We start from the raw sequence: 20,376 nt of genomic DNA, 5'->3' as shown, positions 1-20,376 counted from the left end.
CCATGCCATCAGGGACCTAGCTTATATTTTATCCTGGTTTTAGCTATCTCAGCTGACTACATAGTTCTGAATTGATTTAAGTAATTCATTTTGCAATTTTTTTCAAAGGATGAGTTTCACTTCACCAGCTGCGATAAAATAATCCATTATTTTTTCTTCTGTGTACAATGTCACAGGAATGCTTCCCAGCTTCACTAAACAGTTGTATTTGCATAACTGAAATTTGCAAATGAGGCCTCTTGAGATTTTAATAATAGGAACATGATCTAGAAGTAGATGCCATCACATTTTTTTAGGTAAAGACATATTATTAGTCACAATTTCAGATAGAACAGTTTTTTTTGTTGTTGTTGTTTTGTTTTGTTTTTCTGATGACTTTCATGTAGTCTAAAGTCCTTTAAAAATATATATATAAACTTACTTTCTTATAATTCATCATGAATATCACAAAGAGCTATGAAGCTCTATCACATTTTCTATGACAAGTATACAATCTGAAATTTTCTGTTGATCTATGCTGATCCTGTGTTCTTCATAAATTAAATAAAAAATTTTAATTCCTTTCCTCACATCCCAGGGAGGCAATTGAACTGCTATTAAATTGATTGTCTAAGCCTGAAAATTAGGCTTTAAACAAAAGTCTTTGGTTTATTTTCACTGATATGGAAAACAAGAATTATTTAAGAATTCAAAAATTATTTAAGACTTTTATGTCATCTTTACTTCGTGAATAATGTACTGATAATGAAAAAAAAAAAGTTTAGATTTTAAATTATATTGGAAGTTAATGTCTCAAGAAACATAAAGTAATTAGTATAATCTTTCAAAGATTGTAAAGAAGCACTGCTGTCAGATAGATTTTGTTTGTTAGGGCTTGGTTACTTCTAAATGCTTTATTTTAACTGCATAAATAAAATTTATTTTTAGACAAGGCAAGTCCTGAAGTACTAATCTACCTGCAGTATAAGTAATTTTTCATTTTCCATGGTATGAAGATGCATCAGACAGTATGAAAAGCTAGTTAGATTAGCTCTAAATTAAGATGAGTCATGTCAAGAGAGGACGTCTTCTGTGTTTACATTCTTGCCTCACAGTGACTTGGCTGAGGAACAAGGGCATGTCATACTGGGAAAGGGAAATAAAAAATGTTATGTTGTGTTGTATGCATTTTTCAGTGGCAGCAACAACTGAGAACTTCCTTTTCTGGGGAACCTCCTAAGCAACTACATTGCACTGGTCCTGCAAACGGACCAGCTGCCAAGAAGCTGGCCAGAACGTGGTGGCTCTGGACCAGCTGAAATCACAGTGAAGAACTATCTGAAAAGAACCCTAGGTAGCCACTCTTTTGAGGCCTGTACAGCCTCCAAGGATGGAAGTCACAACACAGGACTATCCTTTATGCCATGAAATCCCCAAGCGAGAATGCCATGTTAGGGGCACAGTATGCTGCGATATCTGTTTGAGTTTGCTGTACAGATAGGGATGAAGTTCAGGCAATGCCCACATCAAAGAATGAGATCTGGCAGTGTACCTTTCTGGTACTCTTTCTACGACTCAGGCTGACCTTATCAGCCCTGTGGCTTTATAATCTCCTGATTATCCTGGATGTCAGAGAAAATAACATCTTTAAAAAAATAAAAGTAAATAAAACCTGAGAATTCTGATTAAATTTTCTGCTCCTCAGGAGTTTCTCAACTAGACTATCTCTAAATTCAAAGCTAGCTCAGTCTTCTACGTCACTTTCACTTTGAGAAAGCTCTTAGTTTCTGCTGTGTTCTGGAGCAGACTAAGCTTTCACTGGAGCTAAGATTTTCAGAGAAAGCTAGACCTCTTCCCACAATAGTAAAAAGTGAAGGTTTTGTCCTAAATTCAACGATGCAAGGTTGAAACACTAGTATGGCTTGCAAACAAATGGCAAGTCCTGGGGGGTGGGGGTTCAAAATATATTTTTAGAAGAAACATATGTTAATCAAGATATGCTCTATAGAGCTGAAATAATCACAATTCACAAGGGACCTCTATTAGACCCAGTTCTGAGCAGTGTTACAACTCCTGAAAAATCAAATAAAGTAAGTGATTTTTTTATTATTATTATTTATTTTGTAATTGCTTTTGCCAAGTTAAGGCCTATGGGCTTCCAGGAATATTTTTTAGTTCTGTTCCTTCCTATTGCTACTTTGCTGTCACAGAAGATAGATTACCATCTAAGAAAAGACCAGCAGTACTCTCCTCTCTGCTTTCAATGGACAGGCAGATCATTAATGCTATACTGCAGACTGCCTATGTCCTGTCTTCTGCAAACTAGACAGGCAACTCATCATCTGAAGGTGACTAGACAGGTACGGTCATAAAATACAACTGAGTGACAAACCCAGAGGACTTAATGGAATAAAATTAGGTGTTAGTTTGCAGATAATTTGGAGTATCACGGATCAAACTCAATAAAATAATGTCTACCATCTCTGAACAATGATAACTAAAAAAAAAAAAAAAGTGTAAAAGTAGAATATTAGGATTCATTTTGTTCAGACTCCATTTCAAAATGATGAATGATTGATAATTTAGTAATGCAACAGCTATCCTATTCCAGCTTATCCATGATAACTTGTGACTGATATATATACATATATATATATATATGTATATAATTTATTAAGAGGATATTTTTAGAAAATGGAAATACAACAGAATGGAAAACCAGACCGAAAATGTTAGCATTCTGCCAAGCTCTGTACAGACTGTGAGTTTTGTCTTGAACACAGAAGCCAAGGGACAAAAGGGGCTGCTGTCAACTTGCATGCTGCATTTAAATCCTAGATCAGCCTCTGTGACAGGAACAAATTCTGAGACACCAAAGCAAATTCACTCCTGGCAAAGTTTCAGAGAACAGCCTCAGGGCACCAGCAATGATTCACGCCTGCACCTGAACTGTGGATAAGGACATGTGAAAGCTATTAAGGAACAGCCGGGAGTAGGGCAAAGTCAACATGACTTCACTGTCAGAGGTGAGACCAAAGTGACTAACTGTCCCTTCCCCATTTACCCTTCAGAGCTCTCTAAGCCTAAACTGAAGCACATTTATTTTGTCTCCTGGTGTTCTCAGTTGTGCTGCAGCAGAGAGGGTTTGATTTGAATGTGCTTCCCATGGCAGGATGTAGGTAGAGCTGGGCCCTGCTGGCTTGCTGGGCCTCAGGCCAGGAGCACCCAGCTCAGGAATGCAAGTGCTGAAGCCTATGCAGCCTCTGGCAACGGGAATTTATCACGTACCCATGGACCATTAATCTCATTAATCCAATTCTCTTTAGCACAAACTGAAGAATTCCTCTGTTCTCAGACAGTAAAGTAGCTTTTCTGTACTTGTATTAAGGAATTAACAAGGCCTTCCCCTTTAGAATGATTTAGAATGATACCTTATTTTAACATACCTTATTTTAAGTTTTCACATGGCTACCTCCTCAAATCTATGTGGGCATTTTTCTATGAAAATAGTCACAACTGGAATCCAAACCGAAATCTATTTGCTAATGCTAGGTACTTCTTTTCCCGTGGTTCTCCACATGCTATGTGTATTGTATTTTTCAATCTAAATCTAGTTTAGATTATAATTTGTATTTATTCTATTTATTTTTGAAAATGTGGACCATAAAGCTTCTTCTGTGTTTTTTTTTTTGTTTGTTTTTGTTTTTCCCAACCCAAATAGTGCAGAATAAAACCTCTCTTGTTCATTTCGCTTACTGAGTGTAGAAAATGAATTTGCACCTTCCATTGCTGTTCACTTGAGAATTATGTTACAGTGTTATACAAATGCTTTATTGTTCAGTTACTCCAAACAATTTCTCACCAGCATTGATATTGACCTGTATTCTGTTTCATGAGTCTTTGACATGTCTTGTTCCCACTAGTTTTCACCTGTTATCTTCTCAGTGTCACTTCTTAGCAGTCTGGATTTCAAAGGGATTATTTCTCTAGTAACTATCAAAAATAAATATTATATGTTCAACCATCTATAAAATGGACCCTGCAATAGTAACATGCTGTGAATATACTAAATTTTCTCTACCCTTTATACAGGTTATTTGTTTAATTTGGAGATACTTTCTATACAACATATTATTAATAAAATATCTATTTAAAATAGTTTTAATTAAATTTTCCCATTTAAAATTAATTTAGGTTATATTGCTAATGAAAGCTAATGACAAAAGCATTTAGCTTACATGCTTACTAAGATTGTAGCACCTAGAAATGATGTTTTCTACTTCATACTGCATTGAAACTTGAAAAAGAACTTGGATGGGACACCATAAAACTTGGTGAAATACAACAATATCACAGTATGTAAGAGCTTTCTGGTTTGGAAAACTTCACAAGAATTGGGGTAAGCTATAGTTTGTAAGAAGAAAATATATTTAAAAACAAATACTACACACAATGAAATTAATAAGCACAACTAGTCCACTGGGTATAATTTCTAAACACTCATGTTTGCAGAGGTCAAAACAATTGTAAAAAAGCCAGAATTCAGCTTTTTTTTTTTTTTTGGTTGAATTTTATACTGTTATAACAGTACTATTTTCCTTATGACTGCTGAGTGTTTGAAGATTTCTGTGAAGATTTTAGTTACAATACTGTTGAAAGAAAGTTAGCACCATAAGTTGCAGATAACATAAGCTGCTTCCCTGTTTTCCCTGTTTACATGGACAATGAGATAAGGGATGGAGTTTCCTGCTTTAGATTACGTAAAATCCAGTCATTGTTAATCAAAGGAAACTTCTTTCCCTTGTATCTCAGATGAAATCTGATCAAAATGTTTCAGAGAGCCATTAAGGCTGGACACAGGCTGTGACAGTCATTTTGGCAGATTTCCTCAGGGATTCCTGGGAATGTTAGTCTTCAAGAAGTGTCTGCAAAGGCTGCAGAGCTGGCTGGGCATTTTCCGTGAGCCTCCTCATCTCTCTCTCTCTCTCTCTCTCAAGTAGTAAAATAAAATAAACGCTCTATTAAGAAAGTGCGTGTTCTACTTTCCACTCTAATACTGCAATGTCACAGGAAGGGTAAAAAACTTCCAGAGTGGTCTGAATATAATCTGACTAACTTTCCAGGAAGTTTTCCACTTGATACAGATGAAAACACAATTCTAAAAACTGGTGTTTTTTTGTTTTATTTCCTTCCTTCCTTCCTTCCTTCCTTCCTTCCTTCCTTCCTTCCTTCCTTCCTTCCTTCCTTCCTTCCTTCCTTCCTTCCTTCCTTCCTTCCTCCCTCCCTCCCTCCCTCCCTCCCTCCCTCCTGCCTTCTTGCCTGCCTTCTTGCCTGCCTTGTTTCCTTCTTTCCTTCTTTCCTTCTTTCCTGCAATCAGAACTTAAATTTATGGCCTGGCCATAACAACTTAGAAAAAAAATATCACAAGACACTGGTTTTAAGTAGATACTGCATACTTCATGGAACCACAACATTTCTATAAATCTCAAATAAGAAATTTTATGTATAAGCAGTATAATTATTCACATCCAATACTACAGTCAAACAAGAAATAATGAACTGTGAGGGTAGTTAAAGATATACATATTATGAAAAATATCTTTTAGACTGTATTGTTTTGGCCAATGAGATAGCTATTGAACAATTCAAATGCATACTACCATTTCCAATTTTATTATAAATAACTTTGCAAGAATTCACTTCATATAGAATTCTGTTTTCATTTTGCAATAGTTTTCTTCCTATTCAGCTTTTTCTTCATTTTACTGCTCTGTTAGCAAATATGAATTCATGACATTTCATTTAATATATTCCTCTCCCTTTCAACTTCAGAAATTGCACTGCACCAGCAAAATGTAACATGCAGGGCTGGTGAAATACTGTATATATTAACATGAAATAAATAACTTGATTCAAACTAGCAAAATTTCATTGCTGACTTTTATTTATTTTTATTTTTTTTTTTTAATTAAATGAAAGGATCAATGGTTTTGTTTATTTATTTTATTTATTTTATTTTTATCTGACACCATATTGGCAGGCTTATAGAACATTAAAAAAAAAAACAAACAAACAAACAATCAATCAAACAAACAAGCAAACAAAACAACAACAACAACAAAATGATTAGAACCTGCAACAGGAAGCAGGACAAGGGATCCGCAGAAAGAAAAGAACTCAATTTCTGAAGACAGAATATAACTGTAAATTCTTCACCTTTTCTTATTGAAGAATGTTAAACTTGTTTATTTTTTCCTTGCCTTGCTTTTCTGCCAAAGTTATATCTTCACCACTAAAAATATTTCTGTTTTATTATATATTTGTTCTTCAGTTCCTTTTTGTTCCTTTTCCTTCTTGAGAAATAACGAAGATCAGTCAGGCTTCCGAAAAGAATTTTGAACCCCTCTCCACATGGTGCATTTTCAGAGTGATATTATTAAAGTAGCTTCCCAATTTACAAAGTTAAAGTTTAAAAATATATCAAATCTCAGATAACTGATGGAAACAGGTTCTTTTGTTTGTTTGTCTTTTTTTTTTTTTTTTTTTTTGGTGAGTCTTTTTCCCCCACCAGAAAGCATCTCCAACAAGGAACGTGTTCAAGCACATGTTGAAATCTAAATACATATTGACTTCCCATAGAGAAAATATTGAAAATATTCAGATATATCTGTTTTCTCTAGGTTAACAATTTCAGGAGATGGGCCATTTCAGGAGATGGGCCATAAACACTTGAAAAATTTTATCTTTCACTGATGCCTTAAAAGTCTCAGCTGCATGATTTTGCTGTGATCTGTAAAATTCCCTCAAGTTTCCTGTGCTCACAAGGTTTTATGTTTTAGTGTATGTAGTAATTTAGTGGAAAATTTATATTGTATTCATTTCTCCTTCTAAAAGAAAATACCATTTCTCTTTACCATACCATTTCTCTTTCTTTTTCTTAAATTTCTAATAATTTCTAATTTCTAATAATTTCCATTTTCTTTTTCAGCTGTCTGTATGCATGATGCTGGGCCGGCTTTTGTTCATAGAGAAGTGAATTTCAGAACCCTTCTTGGCATCATCCAACTACAGCAGTCCTCTATTAATGTTTAAGTACAGCAGGCCAAAGGGAAGATGTCTCTCCAGTATGCGTAACAGACCATGTACTCTCTGCTTAATAGCACTGTAATAAAAGTCCTCCAAATTAGGATGACTAGCAAGTGAGCTACATTCCTATATGCTTGCATGTGGTTTTATTACATGTGTTCTCCATGCCATGTTGTTAGAATACGACATAATTAAGGATGTTCCACTTGCAAGAGGTATAAGAATTAATCTTCCAGCTTTATTTGTTACTTAGCAGGGCTATCCATAGAAGGTATAAGCCACATTTACATGTATGTTTTCCCTGCATGCTGTACTGCAGAGAAGAACAGTATCTGTTTTTATTATGAATCACTGAATCAGAAGTCAACGTTATCTCTGCAACATAAAAACATAAGGTAGGAGTTCTCTTACTATGAAGAATCATAGAATCGTAGACTATCCCAAGTTGTAAAATCATAGACTATCCCGAGTTGGAAGGGACCCATAAGGATCATCAAGTCCATTTCCTTGAACCGCACAGGTCTGCCCAAAAGTTTAGACCATGTGACTAAGTGCACAGGCCAATCGCTTTTTAAATTCAGACAGGCTTGGTGCAGTGACTACGTCCCTGTGCAGCCTGTTCTAGTGTGCAATCACCCTCTCGGTGAAGAACCTCTTCCTGATGTCCAGCCTAAACTTCCCCTGCCTCAGTTTAACACCATTCCTGCGGGTCCTATCACTGGTATTTACAGAGAATAGGTCGCCTGCCTCTCCACTCCCCCTCGTGAGGAAGTTGTACACTGTGATGAGGTCCCCCCTCAGCCTCCCCTTCTCCAGGCTGAACAGTCCCAGTGCCCTCAGCTGCTCCTCATACATCTTCCCCTCTAGGCCCTTCACCATCTTTGTCGCCCTCCTCTGGACACTCTCCAATAGTTTAATGTCCTTTTTGTACTGTGGTGCCCAGAACTGCACGCAGTACTCGAAGTGAGGCTGCACTAGTGCAGAGTAGAGCGGGACAATCACTTCCCTCGACTGACTAGCAATGCCATGCTTGATGCACCCCAGGATATGGTTGGCCCTCCTGGCTGCCAGGGCACACTGCTGGCTCATGTTCAACTTGCTGCCAACCACCGCCCCTGGATCTCTCTCTGTGGGGCTGTTCTCCAGCATCTCGTCACCCAGTCAGTACATATAGCCAGGGTTTCCCCGTCCCAGGTGCAGGACCCGGCACTTGCTTTTGTTAAACTTCATGTGGTTGGTGATCACCCAACTCTTCAATCTGCCCAGATCTCTCTGCAAGGCCTTTCCACCCTGAACAGAGTCCGCAACTCCTCCAAGTTTGGTGTTGGCAAATTTGCTCAGAACACCTTCTAATCCTACATCCAAATCATTTATAAAAACATTGAAGAGGACTGGCCTTAAAATGGAGCCTTGAGGGACTCCACTAGTGACCATCCGCCAGCGAGATGTGGCCCCGGTTACCACAACCCTTTGAGCCATGCCCGTCAGCCTATTGCTCACCCATCGGATGATGTTTTTGTTAAGTTGTATGCTGGACATTTTGTCCAGTAGGATCCTATGGGAAACTGTGTCAAAAGCCTTGCTGATGTCCAAGAAGATCACATCAGCTGATTTCCTTTGATTGACTAGACAGGTAATCTTATCATAAAAGGAAATCAAATTTGTTGATCAGGACCTACCCCTCATGAACCCGTGTAGGAAGAGATAGTTGCAGGATCCTGGCAGTGTGTGAAGATAGTGATATCTGGGAAAAATCTTTTAGGCAAAAGAAATGGGTGGAGAGAGAAGGGAGGGAACCACATGAGGATCAGCTTATAGAAGTGAACTGGTATGGCTCTACTCCATTTAATTCTATTGCAGATGCAAATGGCGGCTGTAAAATCATCCCCCAAAAAAGGCACTACTGTCTCAACAGTGGTAGCACTGTTGGGAACAATTTTGAAAGTTAGCACGTCTGAATTTAATAGGGCATTTCCACAGAAGAATCTATAGTCCTGCATATTGTATAATTTTTGGACCTTATGACAAAAGCTACTACACAGCTAGGAAAATATTCTGAATAGAACAGGAGAGCAACTGTGAAAGTGCTGGCAATGAAAAAACAGATCATGGCCTTTAAACAGAAGGCCAATGTAAAATAAAGAGTCCTTTAAATAAGCAACAAGGAAATTTGTGTATACTAAAGAAATATGTGAAAACATCAGAAATTATCTGGGCAATTTATAGAAGGTAAGTGGTGATTCAATTTGTATCCTGATGCCTCAGAATCCAGAATGAGAAAATCAATTCATAATTTGTCTAATGTAAGTAAGTCAATGTAACCTAGAAACAATTTTACTTGGCAGAATGAAATCAACCAACATTGTACTGGGGAGAGTTCTGGAGGGGATTGTGTTCTGATTAATGAGAAACTGAGACACTACAACAAACAGCAAATGATTTGGACCCTATTTCGGTTTTAATTGCACCAATATGAATAAGACTAACCTTACTAATGAGTTTTCAGATGTGTCATAGTTTTGTCTGGGAAAGAGTTAATTTTCTTTGTAGAGGCTTATACAATGCTGTGTTTTGGATTTTTGATGATAACTGGTGATAACACCATCAATATTTTTAGTTGTTACTCAGCAGTGCTTGCACAGAGCCAAGGACTTTTCTGCTTCTTGTGCTGCCCTGTCAGTGAGGAGGCTAGGGGTGCACCAAGAGCTGGGGGTGCACCATGAGAGTGGACACAGCCACAACAGCTGGACCAAACTGACCAAATGAATGTCTTCATGCTCAGCAAAAAAGCTGGGGTAAAGGAGGAAGGGGAGGACACTGAGAGTGATGCCATTTGTCTTCTCAAGAAACCGATACATGTCATGAGCACTGCTTTCCTGGAGGTGGCTGAACACCTAACTTCTGATGGGAAGTAGCATATGGATTGCTTGATTTGCTTTTGCTTTACCTAGTGAACTGTTTTACTCTCAACCCATGAGTTCTCATGCTTTTACCTTTCTGGTTCTCTCCCTCATTCCACCTCGGGAGAGTGAGAGAGCACTGTGAGAGAGTGTGGTGCTAAGATGTCTGCTGCATTAAACCACAACAAAATGTAACAGTCAGGTCAGAAACAAGGCATTCAAACTTCAAATTCATCTTGGAAGAGATCAGGAGTGAGTAGTAAAAACAAGTGACTTATAAATTATGATATTCAGAAAAATCACTGTGGAATTTGGAATGAAAAATAAAGACAGTTTATCGTACCCAAAGAGCATCGGAGAAAGTGAGTTTCCTAATAGAGAAAAAAAAAAAAAAGTAAAAAAAAAAAGAAATAGAAAAAAAATAGATACCATATTTGCTATTTCCATGCCCACATAATTTATTTCTCACAATGACCTTGTTTATGGCATATTAACATACAAACATAAAAATGTGAAAACTAAGGTACATGTGATAGTAAAGCATTTTTTTTCTTCTTTTTATTTTTTATTTTTTTTTTAACATTAGGAAGTACTAAAACAGCCTAAAGCAATATAGCTCACAGGATGATTTTTTTAAAGCAAAGATAGCTCAAAATCCATAGACAGCACAGCTAGATATTTCATCACTGTCCTAAAAAGAGAGAAATTTTGACTTATTTTCTGTGGACTCTGAGTTATAGATTGGAAAATAGGGTGTGTACAGAGGGTTGTAGGATTTGAGAGGCTTCACAGTACAATCTTAAAAAGGACAATCTCCATCTACATAATCCACATGACCCACACAAATCCACCTTTATTTTTGTGAACTCTGAACAGCCTGTGTGTCACAATCGTGACATGTGTTGCCACCACCTACTTTTTTTCCATCTTCATCAATTATTTTTTTCATATTTGTTATTTCTGTGAGGTCTTGTATCCTGGCCATATTGCCAACAGCTACTACACTATAACTTACTCTGTATGAGAATTTCAAAAACATTATACTCCATAGAAAAGCATGAAAGGGTTCTTCACAGTCTTTGGATTAGAAAATCAAAACAAAAGTAAAGGATCATGTTCCTCTCTCCCATGCTACTTTGAGCATATGCTTAAAATGCTTACAAATTGAAATACCACTACCCAATACAACCACAACAAAGAACAGTGCTTTTAAAAGTGTATTAGAAAGCCATATAGAGTTTTATGTACATAAACAACCACTTTTTCAATTTTCTTTATTTTCCACAAGATTGGAAGTCCAGCACTTGTGACCAAAGGGAAATTTCAAAAAGAAATTTCATATATTTCATGGTGTACATTCTTAAAATGGAAGTCAAAGTAGCAAATGCATATAGTATATTCATGTTCATTGTGACTAGAAGTATATTCTCGTTTGTAATTGTCATCCAATCCACGAAAGCATTTTTAGCATGTGCATGCTTGCTTATATTACAAAGTTTTAACATTAATGGTCCCATTGGGACTTTTACCATGGACTTCAAAGGGAACCAGATTAGGATTTATAAAGATTTGGCTAGTACCACTGCTTATTATTAAATACTTTCTTTTATGTTACATAAAACTTTGCCAGACTTTAACCATTTAGGGTGGAATTCCATCTGCTTCGTAGCTGCCTCAGGCTGAACTCTTCTGGAAAACTCCAAACAAAACAATTCAGCTCTTTTTGAGAGCAAGGACTGACTAGGCAAGAAGTCTAGGATAGGGAAACCAGGAAATGTGGATGGGACTGGGATCATCTGGAAGAGGAAATTTGGCCTGACATTGGCAGTAGTAATCTAGGACAAGGAAACCTATGACAGAGAATCTAGAGATACATGTTAGAAAAGGACCAAGCTGAGAAACTGGGCATAGGTCATTATGGAGAGGATAGTATGACTAGGACAAGAAACCATGAGTGGGAAAGATGCAGAACTGCAGAACTGGGATATATGGACAATAAATTAGAGAAACTGTAACAGGAGGCTATAATGCTGGAACAGCTTGCACTGTTGCAGCATCATCTTCTCTGGAGCTCAGAGCAGAGCCCTTGGCTCTATAACCTCATTGTTCATTCCTCCTGGGGGCAAATAGCCATAAAAGCCACCAGCAAAATTACTCATTTTCCTCTACTGCTTGTCCATGCAGAGGATAAAAATTTACTTATCTTTCCCTTGACTTCATTAGTTTACATAATCATAAATTCTCTCTTTTATTCTATTGTCTTAAATGAGGGATATAAATAGTCCAAATTCAATGATCTATACAGGTGTCAATATGAAACCACATCACAGAATTTCAGTTTTCCCCATTTCTTCTTTCAAAAAAAATTCTCACATGCCTTCTGAATTCTCTGATTAAATAGGTATTAATTCACCTGGGGAGTGTCAGATTTAGGGTCAGATCTAAGCAGTTGTCCCTTTCTGACGACAATATTCCTGCTGTTCACTAAACACTTCTGTAGAGGAATAGTAGTTATATGTATTTAAGAGAGGGAGAGCACTGCTACCACTGTCACTGTAAACAACTGCAAAATATTATTTGCAAACCAAAAAGGAGACATCAGGAAATTAACAGAGAACTGAAATCTGGGATTATAGCCAGAAAATCCTACATAACTGTGAAAAATATGTGTCTGATTTATATGCTTATGACTTGCATGCTATGTTCCCTCTTAGAGAGTGAAAGGGTCAGGTCAATTCTTCAAGAAGGTAAGAGATTCCTTCTCCCCTTGGGAAAGAGATTATGTACATGGAGAAAAGTCTCACAAAGACTTTTAGAGAAGGACAGAGGAAAAAAAGAAGAGGAATGAGAGCAAGAAACTGGAAACACATATCACTATACAGATAAAGGAATGGACAAACATACCTCTAAGACAATGGAAAGAGAAAATCCCTAGGGACAACATGGACTAAGTCATTTTTTTGCATGATTAACTGGCAGCTGGCTAGAACCTGCCTTCAGGGACATGGTGAAAAAGGAAATGTGGCCTTTTTATTTCTGTTCACTTTCTAATTCTATTTTCTTTAAAAAAAAAAAATCTAATTAATAATCACAGCAAAAATACTTAAGAGATTTGGTGGGGTAGCATTGAGGTTTGATTTGGTTGGATATGTAATATTTCTGTTTACTTCAAAAGCCTTGGGGAGCTCAAAGTAAGCAAAAGATCTAGGCAGAGTTGGCTGAAAGATCAAAGATCCTAATCTGGGGTTAGGACATGATAATGAAATGAACTTTTCAAGGACAACCACTGATTTTGCACTCATTGCTATCTAAACAGTCAGATTCCATAGGAAGAAAACTGGTAGGTCTGCTCTCATCCTGGCAAACAGTATCATCCCACCTAGTCCCTAGAGTTTGTGCTAGGTATCACATGCTGTGTCTTCAATGCTTCAATGCTGCATTGCTCCAGTCCAGCAGGAACTCTTCTTCATCTGAGAACTTGAGATCTAATTTAGGGGCATCCCAAGGACTCAGTGAAATGCAAACAAAATCAACAAAAGCCAGGATTTTGGACTTGTACCTGTCATTCTGTCATTGAGGGCTGTACAATCATAGCATGAGTGAAGTTTTAAAGAACTCTTGTTAAACACGCAATATTAACAGATACATTTGACCTTAAGCTCTTTCTACTTCAGCTTCTCCTCTTGCCAGAGTGGTTTGAACATAAAATTTGTGAGTCTTTGTGAATCTTTTGCGAATCTTTGATTGCATAGATGAACTCCACAGTGATTGCACAGTGAACTCCAGAGGGGAATTATTAAGTCTTTTTAATGTCTGAATACTGTGCAATGCACAGAGCAGAAAGCCATACAGGGAACAAGAAGAGAATAATACCTGAGCCAGTGGTCCATTATGTAATAAGTATTTTTCCTGCACTGAACAAAGGAAGGTCCTGCTGAAAAATAGCATATGTAAATGTGATTGGTGCCTCCACATTATAATGCCTGAAGTCAGAGGAAGTGAATTCATTTTGTGAAAACTAACCCTTACATTTGAGTGCTTGATATTGAAGTTAAATAATATGTTTTTAAAGCAATTTTATTGGAAAAAAAAAAAAAGAAAAAGAAAAAAAAAGAAAAAAAAAAGACAGCTTCTGTAAAATCTGTGCAGAAATGTTCTTTATATTACTAACACAAATATGAAAAAAAAAAAAAGGAAGCTATTTGAATATCCCAGATGTTGATGACTGTGATGACTGAAGAAATATTTCCATTATACAAGTGAAGATGTCTCTTAGAGTTACAAATTTGTTTCCATATATTGTACCTGCATATGGACAGAGGGAGAAGTAATTTATTACTAATTTTTTACTGTAATTATTACTAATTTATTACTGTAATTTATTTTTCATATAAGTGTTATATATTATCATTTAACATAAGTTTTCTGCTGAAAATGAACAATAAAATTTATTTTAAAAAACATACAAATTAAACATTTATGTCTGAAATTCTGGGTTTCTCTAGAGATTACATATAATTTTATAAAATCCTGGAAATCCCAGACAAATTTTGTTGTCCTATTTGCCATTATCTGTTTCTCTAGATTAGAAGGAAGAAGTCATATGGGAAAAAATGCAAACTTAAAAACCTCTAGTGCCAGCAATAACTACTACTCTGGATCTTTTCACTTACTTGAATAGGAACTAGTCCAAAATAATGGATAGAGAATGACTTTGGGATTCAGTGATCTCATTAAAAATCCTAACTTGGCCATTAATTGACAGGCTAAGTGATGTTGGCCAACTCCATTATCTTTTTCTGCCTTGCTTCACCTTGAAAATAGTGTTATTAATATATTTCATAAGGTGCTGTAAGACCTCATGACAAAAAAAATAAAAATTATAATAGCTTTGCTTTCCTAAAAGCTACTATTGAAATAATCATCTGTAATTAAAGTGCTGCTGCATGTTATATTGAAATGTGAGCATTCTGATATTTACCAATTTACCTTTTTTTTTCTCATCCCTCCTCCCCAACATACACCTACACATTATTTTGACACATATAAAAATATTTTCATGAATCTATCCCCACGCTCCTGCAGGTCAAATGGCTTCCCCAGTACATAACTACAAAAGAATCAGCTGTCTTAAAAGATGCTTGAACAATGTGGCTTTTCAGTTCACATGATATATGAGAAGGAAAACTTTCAAAATACATTCCCTAGAGTCACCATTTAATAGAGCCAAGTCACAGATACAAATGGCAATGACACTAACACTGGTAGCTTTGTCTCTTGCTTTTTCTTTGAAACTATTTCAAGACATGATCCTATGGTAATAACAAAAGCCATGAGAAACTATTATACTTGGAAGTGGTGGCAGACCCTATGTCATTTGTTGCCACAGCAGGAAACTTCTGAGAATGCCCAAGATGAGGTATCATAAGACAGGCAATTCAAAGTGAATCCCACGTGCTATTTGTAACTCACATACACAGCATGTCTTTTGCAGCATGAAACTAAGCCATTTCACAAATATAACAGAGGCTGTTGCATAACTTTCACATGCTTGATAAAAATCCTGTTATTATTTTTGGAAAATGACCTTTGGTAAAAACTTTGTGCAATAACATCTTTGGCATGAGGAAGCAATGATCATCATTTCACTTCATACGTAATTGATATTCAGTGCACAGCTTTCCCAGGGCCTGTGGCAAGCCACAGTTCAGATACTGGACTTTCTCCAAGCTAACATGGAGAAATGCTAGCTTGAGGCCTAGGAAAACAAACAAACAAACAAAGAAAAAACTGCATGGGAGTGTCCCTTCTTCCTTTGATGCAGGGACACTCTTAGCTACCATGCACAGAAGCCTCTGTTACTGTCTCCCAGCCTCTTGTGAGCAGAGGGAGCCCATTTTAAAATAAATAAATCCACGTGCAACACAATCATTCACCTTTCCTCTCCCACACCCTTTTGGTAGCAGGAGAGGATGGAAGGAACTTCATCACTGATGGACACATCTTCCCATGCCTCTCCTTCGCATTTCTTCTTTGCTGTTCAAAATCCATTCCGGACCAAAGTCAAACTGCTGTGCTGGATGCCTGGATAATAACTGGTCTAGGTTCTGCAACCTTTGCACACTACTGCAATGAGTCCCAGTGTGCTCTTGCTTCTGAAATTAACAGTTATGTACTTGTAAATCCTCTGGTTTGTTATTTGGAGAGATTAGCCAAAGGATCTTTGCATATGAGATGCAGGTGAAGCAATATGAATTACAGTAGATGCTAACCAAGCAATTTAATTAATTTATTAGTTAATGATTTCATTCAGACATGGCTATAATTTTAGAGTTACAATGCTGCTTAGTAATGTTGCATTAGGATCTGAGCAAGCAGGCTGTGGAAACTGTAGACCAGTCATCTGTATACAGATAGTGGATTGAAAATCTTGATGTACTAATCAGTATCTTGGCTAATATGAAGTATGAAAACAGCATGATTTTCTCTCTTTTATAGCTTGACAACAACTATAAGACTGTGAGCATTCTGATAGCACAGCTTGTCATATATGAAGTATTTATTAGACATTTTCCTTCTACACAATGAGTATTTCTAAAGTGAGTAGTAACTGAAGAGATCAGGAAGCCGTTAAACTATGAATAAGTATTTGTCATCATCCAAGTTACTGTTTTTACTTCTTTTGCTTCTGTAAAACCTTTTTTCTTAGAAGTCTGTATGCCATAACCACTTCTGAATATTTATTCCTGGATCTGTTTTCTCTCTAGCACTTCCTCCCATTGATGTATTTATAAAACACCTTATGTTCCTTAATTCTTTTGCCTGGCAGGAATATTTGGCTATCAATGACTTCAGTGTCAACATTCCTGCAAAGTTTTACACTTCTAAGTCAAATGCAAATATCTGACATTTATTAGAAAAATCTATACGGATACAGGGAACTCACTATTAACAACAACAACAGAAGTAAGAAGAAAAAAGTTACCAGAATTTTTCATTTGTAGGTGACCCAAAGCATCAACCTATGAATGACACAACAATCTCACAAATTACTTGTTTTGGATTATTAGCATCCTGAGCTAGGACAGCATTGTGTTGTACACTGCAAACCACGTGAAACTTCCACAAAGAATAAAAAAATAATTGCTTTTTGATGCTTGTAACATATTACATTCATCATCACTGTATTTGCTGCAACAGCTCTGAAATTGCTTTAGCCCTACCTATCTGAGAACTAAGTGTACCAAGTTCCTTGCCAACTATGTGAAGTCAGATTACTATTTCTGCCTTCCCAACCCTTAAGCAAGGTTCAAGTCTTTTGCAGTCCTCACTGTACAGCTGTACAGTTGGATTTTCAAGTACATTGAGGCTTTGAGAGACTATCAAAACAGTAATTCCAGTTCTTTTTTTTTTTTTTTTTTTTTTTTTTTTTTCCCTCTACTTGTCTGTTCCCAAGAACATTGTATCATTTGCCAAGTTAGCTGAGGAAAGGTGTACTTAACTTACTAGAAAGGAAAGTCATGCAACTCCATGTGAAATAGTTATTCTTTTAAGAGATAAATAGAGTTTAAATTGCAGATGTTCTTATGCTTTCACATGTAATTTGCTACTCAGCATGGGTGTGTATATTCAGAGATCAACACAGTTTTTCAGGGAAACAGGCTGTTTTCAAATGACTTTATTTAATAAAAGACTATTTGAAAAATTACTTTCCAGAGGCTGCTATCAGAAAAGCACACTTGTACCAATAGCCTGTCAACTTTGTTGTGTTGTAAATTATCCAATTCCCATTAGAACAGATGGAGTGTGGCAATTAGATGATGCCTCATACAGGACCATCTGAATTTTATTAACTGATGTCTTTGCTGAAACTAAAAGCTGGAGAATGCACTGAAGTATTTCTGCTTAGTTCGATCACACCTTAAATGAGATCCTTCATCTTAGTTTTGTCAAGTGGGGTAAATGCAATTATACTGAATATTTGTTTTAATGAACTGCCATTATATTGAATAACTCAAGTGTTGAAACTTCTGTCATAGAATACAACATTTTTGTAAAGATTTTGAAAGAAAGATTGACCCTTCCTAGTCTGTTCTTTTTAGTGACTATTTTGCATCACCAATAGCCCCATCAGTGATCTTAAAGCATTGGGTATTAAAGCATTTTAACATGGGGTGTTACAATTTCATGGTTCTGTAAAGGGACTTAATCAGACACTCCAGATTTCTTATCCTCTACCATTTTTCCAAGTTTTCAGTCACACCCAGCCATTAGTTCAGATATCCTACCTATTAAGGTTTCTGATCTGTCATTTTGTTTATCAAGGATCCATTTTCAGAGGCTTTTCTTCTGGAATGTACCTTAGATAGCTTTTCAGCCATAACCTGCAAAGCTTGTAATGCAGAGATAGCTGGAAGGAAAGTAGCAACAGAGGAAGGAATGGAGAACAGATGGAAGAACTCTTTTTCTACAGTTTTCTAGGGTGGGTTCATCAGAAAGGTCCATTGCATGTCAAGTTCTAGAAGCATTCTGAAAAAGATGAAAACCCCTGAGAATTTACTAAGCTATTTAACTGGTAGTGTAAGACTAACATAATTACAGTACTTCATGATATTACAGTGCTTCATGATTTATATTGAATATATAAAGGAAAAAAAAATACAGAAGTCATTTTTGAAGGTATAGTTTTATAGCAGTAAGTTAAAGAGAATTGAGTGCATCTACATGACAAAGTTTAAACAGCAAAAACCAGCTCAGATTATAACCCTAATAAAATAAGACCAGAACTGATTTGTTAGAATTTTACTTCATATTGCCGCATGAAGCAAAACTGTCCCAAACCTATACAGAAAGTGGATAGAAAATTAACAATTAAATTTGAAGCAATTTGGAAATTTATAATGCATCCCTAAAAGGGATGTGGCATTTAGCTAAACACTAAAGACAGAAGTAATACCTTTGGGCTATGGTATTTCCATTCTTTTGCACTAATAAAGAAAAAAGTTGAAACTTCATCTTTTTTTGTTTTGTTTTGTTTTGTTTAATATGGTGATTTAACTTCCCTTTGCATTCATCCATTTTCCCCATCTTCTTCTCACCTTTCCTCAGGTGTCACACACACAGCATTTTGACTGTTTTAGCCCTGTGGTAGTATTACAATTTCAGCAGGAGGAAGTAGAAATGATTTACTGTGTGCAGATTTAGACTAGCTCCTCAGAACCTTCCTGCTTCTCTTACGAAGGTAAAGTGTTCCAGAATGGGAGAATCTAGATAGGAAGGAAAGCTGTAACATTACTATCTAGATAGATACAAACCTAATTTTGTTTATTTCCTGGCTCTGACAGAAGTTTCACAACTTTGAATGACTCAGTCATTATGAGCCTAGTTTCTCACTTGTAAGAGACTATTTCTTTGACTGTCATTGTGCTGACAGTTGAATCTCTACATGTCTTGACATCAGAGATGTACATTGTGTAGGAGTGTAGGCAATACTTCTTTTAACTGCCAGACAGGAGAGCAGTAAAGAACTCCCAGCTTGTGGGTTGTTTTCTGTTTTGTTTTGATGTAGGTTTTTTTGTTTGTTTGTTTGTTTGTTTTCAGATGTGGTGGGGGTGGCTCTTTTTCAAGTTTCCTGTGTGTGTGTATAAGAAGTTTTCAGTTAGGCTGAAATATATACAAAGTCCAGGGACATGAAAATTCCAGAACAAGTAGATTTGCCAGTTCTGGAAACAGTGGTACTTTTATTACAAGGTAAATATTTTAGGCCATTTTTTTTTCAGGCCTCCTCTTTCTCTTCATCATTTTTTTTTTTTTTTGATTTATATATATACATTTTTTTTTTTTTTTTTTCTGAGAAGCTGTAAATTTTAAGGGCCTAATTTAAGATAATCTGGTTTGGTCTTTGCCTAACACAGGCCATAAAAAAACACCAATAATACTTTTAGTGGAACACATCATTTTCCCCTCCTATGTAAGTGAATGCTGTCAAGCTCAATAATTTGTACTTTTCAAAAGCATAAAAACATCCTGTCTCAATTTATGGAGTCCTAGAGATGATGAGTTTCCTTCTCTTTGGAAATGGATGATTACTATCACTGCATAACAGGTGTTTCTAATTTTTATTTTCAACCAGAAACAAATCTGGGGTTGTCATATGATATAGATGAGGATGGCCTAAGAGTTTGTCACACCCACAACAAGGGACAAAATATTCTACTTTATATCTGTGTGTACATCTTTGCTCTGCTGGCTTTTATAAATATTTTTTTTGGTTTTGTTTTGTTTTGTTTTGTTTTGTTTTATTTTGTTTTTAATGGTTGGCTCCACTTCAACTCCTAGTTTACTTTTATCCGATTTCATGGTAAACCACACTTAAATGTATTCCTTTCTCAGACCTCTCAAAAGCTGTCTC

The sequence above is a fragment of the Anas platyrhynchos genome, chromosome 1 (genome assembly GCF_047663525.1).
Source record: "Anas platyrhynchos isolate ZD024472 breed Pekin duck chromosome 1, IASCAAS_PekinDuck_T2T, whole genome shotgun sequence".
Taxonomy (NCBI): domain Eukaryota; kingdom Metazoa; phylum Chordata; class Aves; order Anseriformes; family Anatidae; genus Anas; species Anas platyrhynchos.
Note: the sequence above shows the minus strand (reverse complement) of the source record.